Genomic DNA, 15,046 nt, shown 5'->3' with positions numbered 1-15,046 from the left:
TTATGTCACTCTGAAAGCTTCCTTACTGAGGGGCCCTCGGGGAAGGCTTCCTTGGTGCTTCCTCAGCGTGAGGTTGCTCCGAAGCTGCCTTCATGCCTCCTTGCGCTGCTCCTAGCCCTGAACTGGCGCTTCACCTCAATGCTGGTACTTGTGATGCTCGCTTGCGCATGAGCGCTGTGGCCTGCCTGCGAGGAAGTGCGAGCACTATGCCCGGCGTCAGCGTTTGTTTCATTCGCAAGTTCGGCATGAGTGGCGTTTCGCAACACCGACGTGCTAGAGTTGCTGGAACATATTGCAATTCTTGCGCTCGGCTGCGGTGGTTCCTCGCGTTGAGTAAACAAAACTGGAAGAAAGTGTCCGCACGTCTCCATATTAGCAATTCAATTTAAAGATTATGTGGCCATCCAGCTTTCTCTTTATTGAGTAAAAGCGTTCGCGTAAAGTTTATACAAGGTGCTCTCAAGGCGTGCAGGCAACTGTTCCTTGCGTGAGGACAGGCCAAGGAAGCTTTCAGAGTACACTTGCTTTCTCCATCGGTTCTTCGCCAGAAGGAGGCCTCGCGTAAGTTTAGGAAGCCGTAGAAGGAAAGGAAAAATAAATTAAAATAAATTATGGGGTTTTACGTGCCAAAACCACTTTCTGATTGTGAGGCACGTCGTAGTGGAGGACTCCGGAAATTTCGACCCCATGGGGTTCGTTAACGTGAACCTAAATCTAAGTACACGGGTGTTTTCGCATTTCGTCCCCATCGAAATGCGACCGCCGAAGGAAAGGAAGGTTTCATTGGTTGGGCCTTAGTTGTCCTCGGATTTTTTCCCTACCGTACTAAAGGGCAGAAGCATTCTTTCTATGCAGGGAGACGTCAATTTACCCAAACCTTATTTTATGAATAATTTTATTTTTCGAAGTCCTTTCGATTCCTCGAAACATATTTATTAAGCTTAATGCGTTTGGAACCTCGAAGCAATGAACTGTACTCAACGCCTCGTCCGATTTATCCAAACTTATTTAGGTACAATGGATAAAATATGGGGAAACCTTGTCAATACCGGGTTTACGTTCTGGAGAAGGACGTCCATACATATAATAGGAATGTTTACCGCTCCCATGAAGGAGAGAGAGATAGAGAGAGCAAATGATAAATGAAAGGCAGGGACGTTAACCAGGACTGAGCCCGGTTGGCTATCCTACAGTGGGGAAAGTAAAAAGGGAAGGGAAAGATTAAAAGAAGAAGAGAAAGTCAATCGGGGATCTCGATCGGTCACTCAGTGCGGATCACAGACGCTGACTCAATCCGGTAGGTTTCAAATATCGTAGCAGCGCTTTTTTGGCCTTTTGTAGCTGTGATATGCGAGGCCATGGTCCCAAGGTCTTGTTCAAGGTGAAGGGTTTTCTGTCTAACTGATTTAAAGCTGCGCAGAGGTCATGTCTTTCAATTTCAAAAGATGGGCAGTAGCACAGTAGGTGTTCTATAGTCTCCTCGATACCGCAGACAATGCACTAGGCGCTATCAGCCATTCCAATCGAACACGAACTCAACGGTCCTGATGTCTAGGGTAAGTGCGTACACGACAGAAATGACTTTTAGAGCGCAGCTCATAGGCGCCCGTTCCTGCGGCGGCGGCGTAACCGAGCAAACGAGCACAGCGAAAGATGAAGGGACGAATGCGGAGTGGGAGATCAAAGACGCGAGCCGCGAGTGGCGGAGACCGATGACGTGTGACGTACGTCACCCTTCAGAGACGTGTGCGCTGGAAGCTGTTGTCATACGGACATGCCCGACCGCTCGATGCGTACTCGCATGCACGTGGTCACAGCCGGACCGCTCGTTTCGTACTATCGTTTGCTCACGTCAGCTCTTGCTCGCGCTTGTTTGGTTAGCCTGGTTTGGTCACGTTCGCGCTTGTTTCGATTGTCATGGTTTATGATTGTTTTGTAATATGATTGCGTGCGTGACACGATTTGTGTAGTACTCTTTGAAAGCCACGCGGCACCAGCGATTACACTGGAACCTTCGACGAGTCATGTATAAAAACCGACGAGCTTGACCGCCGCATCTGATTTTCGACTATCGCCGACTCTGCTGCATGTCTCTCTCAAAATTTTTCCCCTCAATATATCGGGAAATGAAAACACGTATAGAGCTGGGCTGAAATTTCGAATTAGGGAGTACCGTAATCGTCGGCGAATATTGAATGCGAAACATTTCTTGGTGAAGATTTGCCATTTTGACAGTATCTATCTAGCCGCCTACGTCTTGGTGCTCTCATAGTCGTTTCGTTAATTTGGTCGGTACCAAATTGGCATAGTATAAGAAGAGTGTATGGCGAACATAAATTATATGTCATGACATGAATGTCATGACATGCATGTAATGTAGTTCATGACACAGCCGCCTACGTCTTGGTGCTCTTATGGTCGCTTCGTTAAGTTGGCATGTGCCAAAATTGGCATAGTAAGGCAAGTGTGGATGAAGAATATAAGTGATAGGTCATGACATGAATGTCATGACGCATGTGTCATGTAGGTCATGAAACAGACACCTACATCTTGGTGCTCTCATGGCTATTTCGTTAACTTAGTAGGCTTCCCTCACACTGCCTCGCAAAACATCGATTCGCACTGGGCGTGAGATACGCCGACTTTTTTCTTGTTTTCGTTTTTCTTTTGCTTGAAGAAACATGATGTTATTCGTACGAGCGTTCTAGTTGTTTTTATTTAAAAACGTTCTCAACTTAAGGAAGTAATGCTTGGGTCCCACCGACTTCGTGCATTCGGTGCGAAAATCGCTCAGTCTATATACATATATCGTCTAAGTGTTCGGAGCACACACGTTAACGCGTGAGACAAGAGGAGCAGCTACGGACAACTCACCCTATCACGGCAGCGCAGTCCTTTCCTTTTGCGTGCTCACACCGCTTGATATTTAACACGAACTTACAATTTCCTCTCTCTCACCAAACATGAGCAAACTTAATACACCAACATATGCACACTCGAGTGACCAACCATTCCTCTCCTTTTGAACTCTCTTTCAAGCGTCAAATTCTGCTGCACGCAATTGCTTGCGCTGCAAAACTGTAGTTCGCTCACACCGGTCTCTGTGCTCGACCAGCCGTGCCAAGAGCGAGTCGGCGTGTTGTGTGGTTTCGGGGCAGCGGGCTGGTGGGGAGGGGAGGAGGAGGAAGGGAGGGGGGGGGGGCATATTCATAAATGCGGTGCGCGGAAGCGCACCGATGTTTCTACTTCTGCAGTCGACGCTCGGCGGCCGCCTATAGTGCGGTCGGCCGGCGGCGTGACAAGACCGCGTGCGGCTGCAGCCGGCGATCGCATGGTTGGCTTGAGTTATGGCTGTTGCGACGGCCGCGAACCGAGTTGAGCAGTGGTCGTTGCCTAAAGGCCCGCTGCTGCGGCAACGGGCCCAGTATGCGAGGCCTGCGGCGAGCGCGATAGCAACCTCTGTTTCTGAACCCTCTGTTTTCTGATGAGCAGGAACGACGTGAATGTGCTTGCTTGTTAATTTTGACTCGAAGCAACCACGCGGTGTGCAGCTCTTGTTACTGTAACAGACTCTCCTTCATTTTGTTTCTGTACATCAGCACCGCCAACACTGGTGGTGCAAAAACGCCTTGCGACGGACTTTACGCGTGCTTTCAAACGGCATGCTCGACCTTTCTGTCTTTGTCAGTGAGGAGTGAGGGAGCAAGTGAGCGAGTGGTTGAGAGACGGAACTGATGGACCGAGAATTAGTGAGTGAGTGAGTGAGTGAGTGAGTGAGTGAGTGAGTGAGTGAGTGAGTGAGTGAGTGAGTTGGGCACTGAATTGATGGGTGAGTAAGTGAGTGAATGAGCGAGTGAGTAGGTGAGTGAGTTAACAAGTCAGATATTGCGTTGATGGACAGGTCAGTTATGAGTGAGTAATTGACAGGCGGATGTATGGGTGAGCTAGTGATTGCATGCCTTGGTGACTCGAGGTCAACGCTTTTCTGGCTTCGTTATAACACAGGAGTTTCTAAACCGAAAAGCTCTGCAATTACCAGAAGAAATCGTACTTCCCCCAACTGCTATAATACGTGAACAGATAAATGCTATTAACGCATCTACCGTCATTATGTAATAAGCAGCGTTGCCAGATTGGAAAGTCGGCACGATACCAGAAACTCTCTAAAATTTCCCCAGATTTCACCAGAAAATAAAATTGCCTTAAAATGCACAAAAATGACCAAGAATTAACATTCGTCAAACACTCATTTTATTATTTATATAAAATCATGATGAGAAGCCTTTAATCATCACTTGGAGCATCGTAATTGTCTGAATGAAACCAGCGTAGCATATCGTCTGTGATGATGAGGAGCCTTTAATCATCGCTTGGAGCATCGTAGATGTCTGAACGAAACCTGCGTAGCATATCGTCTGTGATAGTGAACTTCACGCAACGACCCTCTCTGGAGGCCAACGTTGTGCGAATTCGTACAATGGAATCCAAAGTTTTCAGCGACATCTTGTTCCTGTACTTCGTCTCACACACGTGACCTGACTGAAGACACGCTCCACCACTGCATTCGACACTGGGCAAGAAAGACATGCCAGTGCATACAATGCAAGTTCCTGGTAGGGCTTTTCCCCCATGGCATTTTTAAACTTGAAAATTCCAGCCCAGAACGTTGCATAATCCTCAGGAAGTTTCCCGTCGAAGACGGCCTCCTCACTCCAAAGATGCATAACAATTCTCCTGTATTGCATTTCAATAACGTCCATGTTTTTTTGAACCAGATGTTGAAGGGGAAGTTGCAAAAGAGAAAGTCGTGCAGTTTGAGACAAGACTCGTGAAGGGTGAAGTCCACTCATGCCTTGAAAAATGGCTTGATTGGAGGGAAGACGCTTTTCCACTTGCTTCAGCAAGTCAGTGAGAAAATCTTGGCAGCGTTGCTTCACCCCTTGCACAGCAGCTTCGTTGAGGTTGGTCTCCTGGTGCTTGCAACGGAGGAGTTCACTGACAAATTGAGACCCAAAGTCTGTCATTCCCAATGAAAGTCTGTGCCCTTGCTTGCTAAAAATTCTTGACTTCAGCGTTCGGTGAAGCAGATCAAGCTCTTTGTACATCTTGTCTGGATCAATGTTCCCTGACTGGAAGAAGGCATTGACCTTTTCAAATTCTTGGACGATCGGAGACAAAAATATGACGTAAATGTAGTTTACATCATCATGGAGCATGTCATGGATCGATCGAGCTTTGTACCTTACTTCTTGAGTACCTTCTTGCATGGCTAACGTAAAGTAAGCCTTCAGCTCATTCCAATGTTCGATAAATCTCTTGATGACACGCCCCCGAACAAGCCATCGTGTGCGAGATAGCTTCAAGAATGGCATGTGGCAAGGCTTCTTGTCACTTTGTGCTTCTACTTCTTGTTCTTTCATGCTTTCAAAAAGTTCCTTGTAAGCGTGGCGTCGGAGTGTACTGTTTGAAAACCATGCTGGGATTTCAGTTAGGAGGTAGCCTAGACTAGAAGGCAACGTTTCAAGAGCCTTTTGCACGCAGAGGGCAAGTGAATGGCATACACACTTGTTCAGGATGCAATTAGGCGACTCTTCCTTGATTCGTGACCAAACACTGTTGTGTTCACCAACCATTACAGCAGCTCCATCACAGGCAATGCCGACACAATCGCAAAGGCACATCCCATACTCATAAAGGCAATCTCTGACAATCTGAAAAAGCGCCTCACCAGTCGCACGAATCACTGGATAAAGCCCCAGGAATGCAGTCACAACTTCGCCGGATCTTTCGCTAAAATACCGGGTGCAGATTGCGAGCAACTTTTCCACCGTGACATCCGTGGTCTCATCCAGCATCAGAGAGAACTTCTTGCCTTTGATATCAGCCATAACTTCGTCTCGAAGAGAGGGGGACAAGACAGAGTTGATTAAAGCAGTGCACTTGGTACGGTGAAGACGTAGGTGCTCAAGAAAGCTTCCTTTGCCATTTTTTTTATCACTTCCCCTAAATGGTCAATAGCCAAGGTAGGGCAGTGGCAGCAGGTTGCAAGCGCTAACTCCAACTCGGCACGTTTCAGGTCGTCCGATAGGTTCGGCTTCTTTGGGAAATTCAGCGTCTGAGAAACTGATGCAGACTTGACAGCTCCTTTGTGCCGAGCTCCCTGTGCATGTTTGGTTAGTGTGCCGTGGTGTGGTCGAAGAAATTTTCGACATAACTTGCAGAATGGAAGCTTGCTACCTTGTGATGTCGCACTTGTAAGCCATGGGAATTCCTTTTCCCAGGATTCGAGGTACTTCCTGTTGTATTCATAGGACTTGCGGGCTCTTTTTACTGTCTAGGCACAGTCTGGATCACCATCTCCCTTCGGAGTCGACTTGCTTTCAGTGCTCATTACGACAGTGTGAAGCGGTTGAGTCTAGAAAAAGAATCGGGGCATTTGTGGCAAACGCTACAAAAAAGCAACACAAGTAAACAATTACCGCCAAACTTACCAAATTGCGATGTGCTTTGCCTGCGAAGTCCCTGGTGGATCTTAGGCCACCAATTTCATGGAAGCTAAATGCCTTTATACTGCGCAACAGCGTTTTGTGAAAGCGAAACGAACGGAGCGTCCGCACGTGTATTAGCTGGCCACTTGACTCGTTGCTGGTGACCCGGCGTTGCCCTTCCCGCGCTTTCCACGGTAATTTCATTCCTCCGCTAGAACAGACGGTGCCGCCTATTGAAATTTCTTATAACTATACGTGCGTTGAAACCTAGTGCTAGCATCACACGCTAGCATAAACCTTAGATACAGTAAGCTTTAGTTCACTGTACCCTAGCATTAGCACAGCAACACAGGGATTTCATGAGGAATAGACAAATACAAATATAGGCCTTAGAATCGGGCGGCCACAGGCGCTACCTAGCGCTAGATGTTTGGATGAGCAAGGCCGGTAGACGGTAATTTCGGTAGACTGGTTTTCCCCAGATATCCCCAGATTTTGTCTGGTGTAGTAGTTTGCTGGCCTGGCCACCAGGAGCTCTTCATTTTCACCAAATTTCCGAAATCTGGTGGCCAATTTCACCAAATGGCAACGCTGGTAATAAGCGTCAGCGGCAACGTGCGGCTAAGTGATGCGAAACTGTACTTTTTGTAACTGTGTTGCATTACGGAAGACCACTTGCCACATTGTGCAAATCGAGCCAGCTAACGACAAAAAAAAAAAAAAAAAAAAACGAAATCAGGCAGTACCCATCTCACGACGAATGTCGACGTTCCTGCGATTAACAGCGAAGCAATGTAGCAAAGCATCTATTGCAACCGCTGTATGTATGAGGGGTGTATGCTGCCTCCCGCTTCCCTCTGAATAGGCAGCATCATCCAGCGCCGCCGCAGCGTGGCGCATGTGTCAATATCTATCTATCTATCTATCTATCTATCTATCTATCTATCTATCTATCTATCTATCTATCTATCTATCTGTCTGTCTGTCTGTCTGTCTGTCTGTCTGTCTGTCTGTCTGTCTGTCTGTCTATCTATCTATCTATCTATCTATCTATCTGTCTATCTATCTATCTATCTATCTATCTATCTATCTATATATATATATATATATATATATATATATATATATATATATATCTAGAGAGAGAGAGAGAGAGAGAGAGAGAGAGAGAGAGGGAGAGAGAGAGCAGCCCAACCTTCTGGCACACACCAAGTGGCACGTACCCAACGGTTCAAGCTTACGGTAAAAATTATCATTGAAAAGCGTCACATACCCAGCTGCACATATCCGTGGGCTCAAATTCACACGCACAGAGGTTTAATGAAGTGTGACACGTACCTAGTTTCCCATGCCGAGCGATCGAACTTAGCTCTTGGTGGTGGTGGTGATAAACTTCATTGAAAGGGGGAAGGGTAAAGAGGGACGTTGCTGAGGGTTAGGGCTCAAGTAAGGCCCTGGGCCTGCTTGGCCTTTTCCGCCCAGTCCACCAGTTCAAGTTGTCGGTCGACGTCCCCGGAACTGAGCCAGGCTGTCCAGTCAGTCTCGCTGCTGACGGGGGGATGAGAGAACGGGGGCGAGGTGCATTCCCACATTATGTGTGTGAGTGTTCCTGTTTCTGAACAGAGCCTACATTTGTCGCTTTCCCTGCCCCCTGTGATTTTGTTAATGTATTTTGGGTGTGGATATGTATTTGTCTGAAGTCGCCGAAACGCGACCGCTTGCGTTTTGTCGAGTTGCTTGGCCGGTTCAATGAACGGCAACTTTGGTGGTTGTACATAACCCAGCAACAAGAGTGAAACGGTGAAACGATGTGCGTCACGTACATATGCGATGCCATATGCATGTGACACGAGTTGGCCCGATGTTTGGTTTCGAACCCGGTTCTCTGAACACAGCAGCGCTATGATCTAACCACTAGACCAGTGACTCTAGGTGGAGGAAAAATGTTAGAGGCGCCGACAGACAGGGAGATAGACAGGCAGACAGACAGCACCAGGAAAGTGCGTGAAGTACCCTACAATGCTATTCGCATTAAAAATCGTTCGCCGTTGCGTCTCTTGTTTGCTGTTATGCGGCTTACGACTCGGGGACTTCCCTTCAGCCTTATACTCATTCGTATACTTCCCTTGGAATCCTGGGTGTGGTGCAAGCAAGCTAAACCTGTCATCGTGCAGCGGGGGCGTATGCTAGTGCTCCTTCTGCGTGACCTTGGCTGTTGGGAACAATAAAGTTAAAAAATATTTCTAGGGTTTTACGTGCGAAAACCACGATTTGATTGTGAGGCACATGGTGGTGAGTGAGTCCGGATTAATTCTGACCCCCTGGGCTACCTTAACGTGCACCCATTATACGGTACACGGGCGTTCTTGCATTTCACTACCACCGAAATCTTGTGCCCTCGGGCTTAGTAGCGCAATACCATAGTTACTACGGTCACCCTGGCTGGTTGAGAACAATAAAGCATGCCGCCGTCGGAACAAGCGAGACTGATCGTTGACGACAGCCACGAATGACTCCGAGAAAGAATGTCAGAATGTCCCCCGCTATGCGATTGTAAAGAAGGATACCAGTAGTTCATCTGGTGTCCATGTCAGGATATTAACAGTGCCGGAGCGAGCTTGGACGTCTGCTACGTCCTAATAAAAATGAAATAGATGAGTGAAAATATGACATACGTTATTGTGATAATGCTTTAGTTTTCTGTTTAAAGTACGTTAAAACACACAATGACATTTGGTGCTATGGACACGGAGTAAATAATCTTTAAAATGTTATTCGTGGTTTGAGCCCACGGCACGATCTCAGCAGTTCGTTTACTGGTCTAGTGACCCGTTGACAAGCAGGATCAATATGGGTTAAATACGAAGCTCTTTTTCAACTTTTCTATCAGTGTACACAGAGTGCGCGGTGCTATCAGCAAAAATTTTAAATAAGATATAGTAACAGCTTCTCTCTGGCGCCTATATGAACACCTAAATGAATTTATATTGCCTGCATGAAAATGCGAAATACGATAAACTTTAGTTACTAGTTCAGATTCCGTTTGTGTCTTTCACAATGCGTGCCTGACTCACAGTTCGTATGGTTGATCCAGAGCACTCCCGTGCAGTTCGAAATCTTGGCCAAGCTTATTACGCTTGCACTCCGAGAAAAAATTGCGGCAATAGAGTTCATTTTTTTGCGAGAGCGAAATATAATGACAGCGTCACCTGATCTTAGTGATGTTGCACCCTGGGTGTTGTCTGTTAAATGGAAAGGGATAAGGCAGTACTTATACGCAATCAAAGTAAGCCAGAGGTTCGTCAGCAATAAAGCTGCAAAGATTGATACGCCTGCGAAAAGAAAGGCTTCAAGGCGGCTAGGAACTGCTAAGGAACAACTATCTTGATAAAGGTGAGATAACTGTCGAATAAACATGTTGCCAAAGATAATATGACTTGCAAATTAAAAAAAATGACTGCGCGGAGTGGAAGAAATCTATCAGAAATCGTCATCATCATCAACATCCGCAGCATCAGCAGCAGCAGCTGCCTGTTTATGTCAACTGCAGAATGAAGGTCTCTCCCATCGATCTCCAGTTGCCCCTTGTATTGCGATAGCTGACACAATCTTACGCCAGCAGACTTCCCAATTTATTCACAATTTCATCCTATCAGTACTACGGCCCAGTTTAGAAATGAGACATACCTGAGAGTAAAGCAAAAGTATAGATCACAGGAAACACAAACACGGGCGTGTGTGATTGGCGCCAGGGGTCTCTCTAGGGAACGACAGAGGAGGCTGGGGCGTTCGTAGCTGAAGAGGGAAAGGGCTTCGCAGAGGGACTAAGGGGAGACAAGACGTGCCAAGGTGGCCTGGCACCACTGTTCTTTAAGCGAGTTACAAACAGTGCAACAGAAGAGTACGTGAGCGCTCGGCTGGCTGTGTTACTTACTTTTATTGCGCTGTTCTAAACCCGGTGGTCTCTTGCCCTGTGCCGCCCCCTTTTCCCCAGTGGGTTCCAGCAAACGGGGATAGTAAGAGTGAGCGGAGCCGATTTATCGCTTGGAAGCGGCCCACGATAGCGTGCCTAATGAATGATTTTCCGACAGGCGCCCCCCTCCCCCCGAGTGCCTTGCGCGCGCACAGCTTCCTTGCATTGAAGAGGGGGGGGGGGGGGGGGCACCCGTCCGTGCCCGGCGATGCGCGGCGCTGAATTTATAACGCGCCCCGCCCGGCGGGTAGCACAGTCATGCCGCGCCTGGGTGCATGCCGCTTCGGCCGCCCACCGCACGGTGCGTCGTCTCTGCAACGCGTGCGGCCGCGTCACTCTCGAAAGACGTGGCGGAACAATGTCGAGCACCGTACCCGACCGAACCATGCCACAGAGCGCCAGTTGCTGGACGACTCGCTCAAAGAGCGGAGCAGTTTCGCACGTCGATGGGTGCAGAATTGTCGCGCCGTGGATAGCGCAGTATGCGCACCATCGCGTGCCCCGAGGAGGGGGGAGGGGGGAGGTCGGGGTACAGTGATCACGCAGGCATGCACGTAAATGCCGCACACACGGTTCTTCTTTTTTCCCTCGTAGCCGTTTCTTGCGCGGACTCACTCTTGCACTCACCATGTCCTTTCTTGCGTTGTTCAAGAAAGTTTGCTGTTGAACTGGTTGAGTAGGTGATACCCAGAACAGAACCAGCGCAAATACCGGGACTATAAAGTTCCATCAAGACCACACCAAGCAGCAACCTTCCCCGTCGCGGTGGCTTAGCGGCTATGGTGTTGCGCTGCAAAGCACGAGGTCGCAGGAGCAAACCCCGCCGCGGCGGCTGCCCCTCGATAGGGGCGCAATGCGAGAACGCCCGTGTTCCGCGCAGTGGTGGCAGGTTAAAGATTCTCTGGTGGTCAAAATTAATCCGGAGTTCTCCACTAAGGCGCACCTCATAATCAAAATGTTGGCTTTGGCACGTAAAACCCCAGAACTCAATTCGAAACAGCAACCTTGCCATGCCCTGTCGCTCATGCGCAAGGCCACCCCTTCCCAAAATAGTGTGGCCAAACTGGCGTTCTTTTTCAGCCACAAAGACCAGCGCATGCGTGAGATAGTTGAGGTTTGCATGACTGAATGGGGAAAAGGTACGCGTATGAGCAAGAAACCGATGCTCATGTCACAGAAGTGGTTGTCTACGTGGAATATTAAATTAGCAGCCGAACAGTTTTTTTTTCCTACCTAATTTTTCCGCCTGGCTCTCTGACGTTTAATCAGTGTCGCGACTTCTCAGACCGACTAGGAGGCGGTCACAGCGCTTCTTGCTCGATTTCAAGACGAGAGGAAGCTGTCCCGCCTTCTCCTTCATTTGGCGGTCAACAGCGCCAACTAGGTCCATTGATCTATTTGCCGCCGATAGTGTTTTCCCACAACAAATTCACTTACAGTGCTAACTAAAGCTGAGACAGGAAACACTCAATTGATTTCAGCTGTCTTTACCATCGACGCAGCGTTTCGTTCGTATGGAGCCATGTCGATTTGTCACGTGCCCCTGAACACGTGAAACGTACGCTAGATTTCAGCTGTGAAGCTGTCCCGTGTTTACGTGTAGCATCTCCTCTCGACGGAGCCATGTCAAGGTGTTGCATGCGTCCATGAAGCACAGGCAGAAGTTCAGCCCCGAGGTGCAGACGTTCTCTGTTCTTTATTTATTAACGCGACAGCGTTAAGGAGCTCGTGTCGCAGAAAAGCCGGTGTCGTCGGCGTCGGTGTCGGCGGCGTTGGCCGTGAGCGATAAATCCCGGCAGGCACTTCATGAATAAAAACAACTTGCAAGATGGGCTGGGTGGGAATCGAACCAGGGTCTCCGGAGTGTAAGACGGAGACGCTACCACTCAGCCACGAGTTCGATGCTTCAAAGCGGTACAAAAGCGCCTCTAGTGAATGCGGTGTAGCCTTAGAAACGAGCCGCAGAAAGTTATACTGCGGTGAATATCAGTAATTATGAACATGTATATTACAGAAGTCGCAGTTACACGAGTAGCGAAGTGCGTTTCTGCTACATTTATTCTGCGCTTTCCGCACACGCAGAGCCATCTTGCGGCAAGCAATCCTCTCAATGTACGGCGCTGCCCCGACAGGTGGCGCGCCACGCACGCATTGGGGCTGTGCGGGGACCGGTGCGAGGCGCGTCGCGGCCCGGACTCCCTCTCCCCTGACGACGCTTCGCCTTGCTCCCTCACGGGTTGCAGAATCAAGCGTCCTTCCTTTCTTTAGATCACTATCAGTCTATCTCTCTGCCCATGCCGATCACGACGTTTGGCTGGCGTGCATCGTTTCCCCCTCCGAGACACCGAGTTCTTTAGTTCGTTCCGCTTGTTCAGGCGCACGTTTCGTTGCCGCGCCGAACGCTGCGTTACTCGACGCTCACCGCGTCCGATGCGGGGCGCCTCGTAAGTGATCGCTGCGCCGCAGCCCATTGTCTTACACCCTTTGGCGGGTCGACGGGAACGCTGTCGCGTTCCACTCTTGAAGGCGAAGCTTAAGCGTCCTCCAATTTTTTTATTTTATGTTGCATAATAATCAGGTTACAAATGGGGATTATACATACATACAGAGGGAGGTCCCACAGTCAACAGACTGTACAGGGGACCTCCCATTACAAATGAGTAAGATATATGAATACAAAGCAGCTATATGCAAACACAAAATACACCATATTAAGTTAGTCACTAGCTTACGCTGTAAAATATTTGATGACACCAAGCACTTATTAATATAATGATAACGATCAAATTGTTATATTGAGTGCTAGAATTTACGAAGGTTTGATTTGAATGTGTAAAAATGAGAGAATGTCTTAATATGACACGGTAATGAGTTCCAAAGTAGTGTGGCTGAAAAATTAGTAGAAAATTTACCATAATTAGTTCTAGGTTTTGGTAGTAAATAGCTGTTGGTAGAAGCGAAACGGGTAGACGTGGAATATGGATACTGGCTGGTAGTAATTATAGGGAACGGGAGCTTTCCGTTAACAGATTTATAAACAAGTATTTCAAGTGAGTATATATTTAGTTTCTGTAACGATAAAATGCCGTTAGATCTGAGCAATGGAGATGCTTCCGATGTGTAGCTGCTACGTGTAATGATGCGAATAGCTTAATTTTGGGTATGCTGTAGTGGAGATAAATGTGTGGGATACGTGTTTCCCCATGATGATCTGCAATAGTTAATATGCGTGTGAATAAAAGCGTAGTAGAGGGAGATGAGTGTCTTCATATTAAAGAAATTGCGAACTTTAATTAATATTCTAATTCCATATGCTGCCTTCTTTGTTAAGGATAAAACATGCTCGTCAAATTTTAGGTGTTTATCTAATATGACGCCAAGAAAAAGTGCACTATTCGTAGGATAAAGTTCACTGGAGGCAAAGGTTAGCGATGGATACACTGAGATATGTTTTTGTTTAGCTGAGAAGATGACGAAGTTAGATTTGGCAGTATTAATGTGTAGCCTGTTTAGTTGGCACCAGGTTACAATATTTGCCGCGTCGTGATTAAGCTTACACATCAATGAATCAAGACTTTTGCCTGAGGAGAAGATGGTAGTGTAAAGGATACAGTCAGAGGACTTTAGGTACTTAGGGAGGTCATTAATGTATATCAAAAACAAGAGAGGTCCTAATATAGATCCTTGTGGTACACCAACGTTAGTTGTTCTAGGGTGCAAGTAAGTGCTGGAGATTGATACAGTGTATTCTCTATCTTTCAGATAGTTACGTAGTAATTGAAGTGCCGGGCCAGTTATACCAATAGAGTCTAATTTAGAAAAAGGATGTTATGAACAAGTGAATCGAATGCTTTAGAAAGGTCAATAAATAATGCAGCAGCGAAATTTCCAGTGTCAATTGCCTGCCGAATCTTGTCTGTTAGAAATATTAATGCCAAATCAGTTGAGTAACCTTCCCGAAACCCAAATTGATTTGGTGATAAGATGCAAAAACTTGATAAACAGCTTGATAAGCGTGTTACGATTAGTTTTTCGATAATTTTACTGAAGAATGAAAGTATAGCTATAGGGCGGTAGTTAGATGTTAGACGCTTATCTCCCTTCTTGAAAACAGGGAATATTTTGGCTTTCTTCAGAGAACTTGGATAGATTCCTCTTTTAAAGATAAGGTTCACTATGTGACAGAATATTTCCGATATTAGGTAAGCTATCGTTTTTATGAGAGATGGGCTGAAGTTATCGAGACCAGGTCCTGTATTTTTTAGACTGGAAATGACTGTGACTATGTCTTCAGGTGTTGCGGGATGAAGGAAAAAGCTATGGGGCACACGGGGGTAAGTCTCGGTCAATGAATCTTCGCACTCTTCATTATCTGCACAGAAGGAATTAATGAAGGAGTTTGCAATGTCCAAGGGGGTATCAAGGAGAAGATCCCCCGATTGTATTATAGTTGTTTCGGAATTATGATTCGACCGACCTAAAAAAGAGTTTAATACTTTCCATTGCTTTCTGACATCATTACCTGCAGACTTAATTTCATTTTCATAATACGTCGTTTTAGCCTGTTTGGCGTGTGCTTCGAACG

This window comes from Dermacentor andersoni, chromosome 3, assembly GCF_023375885.2.
Source record: "Dermacentor andersoni chromosome 3, qqDerAnde1_hic_scaffold, whole genome shotgun sequence".
Classification (NCBI taxonomy): Eukaryota; Metazoa; Arthropoda; class Arachnida; order Ixodida; family Ixodidae; genus Dermacentor; species Dermacentor andersoni.
This window is presented reverse-complemented; position numbering follows the sequence as displayed.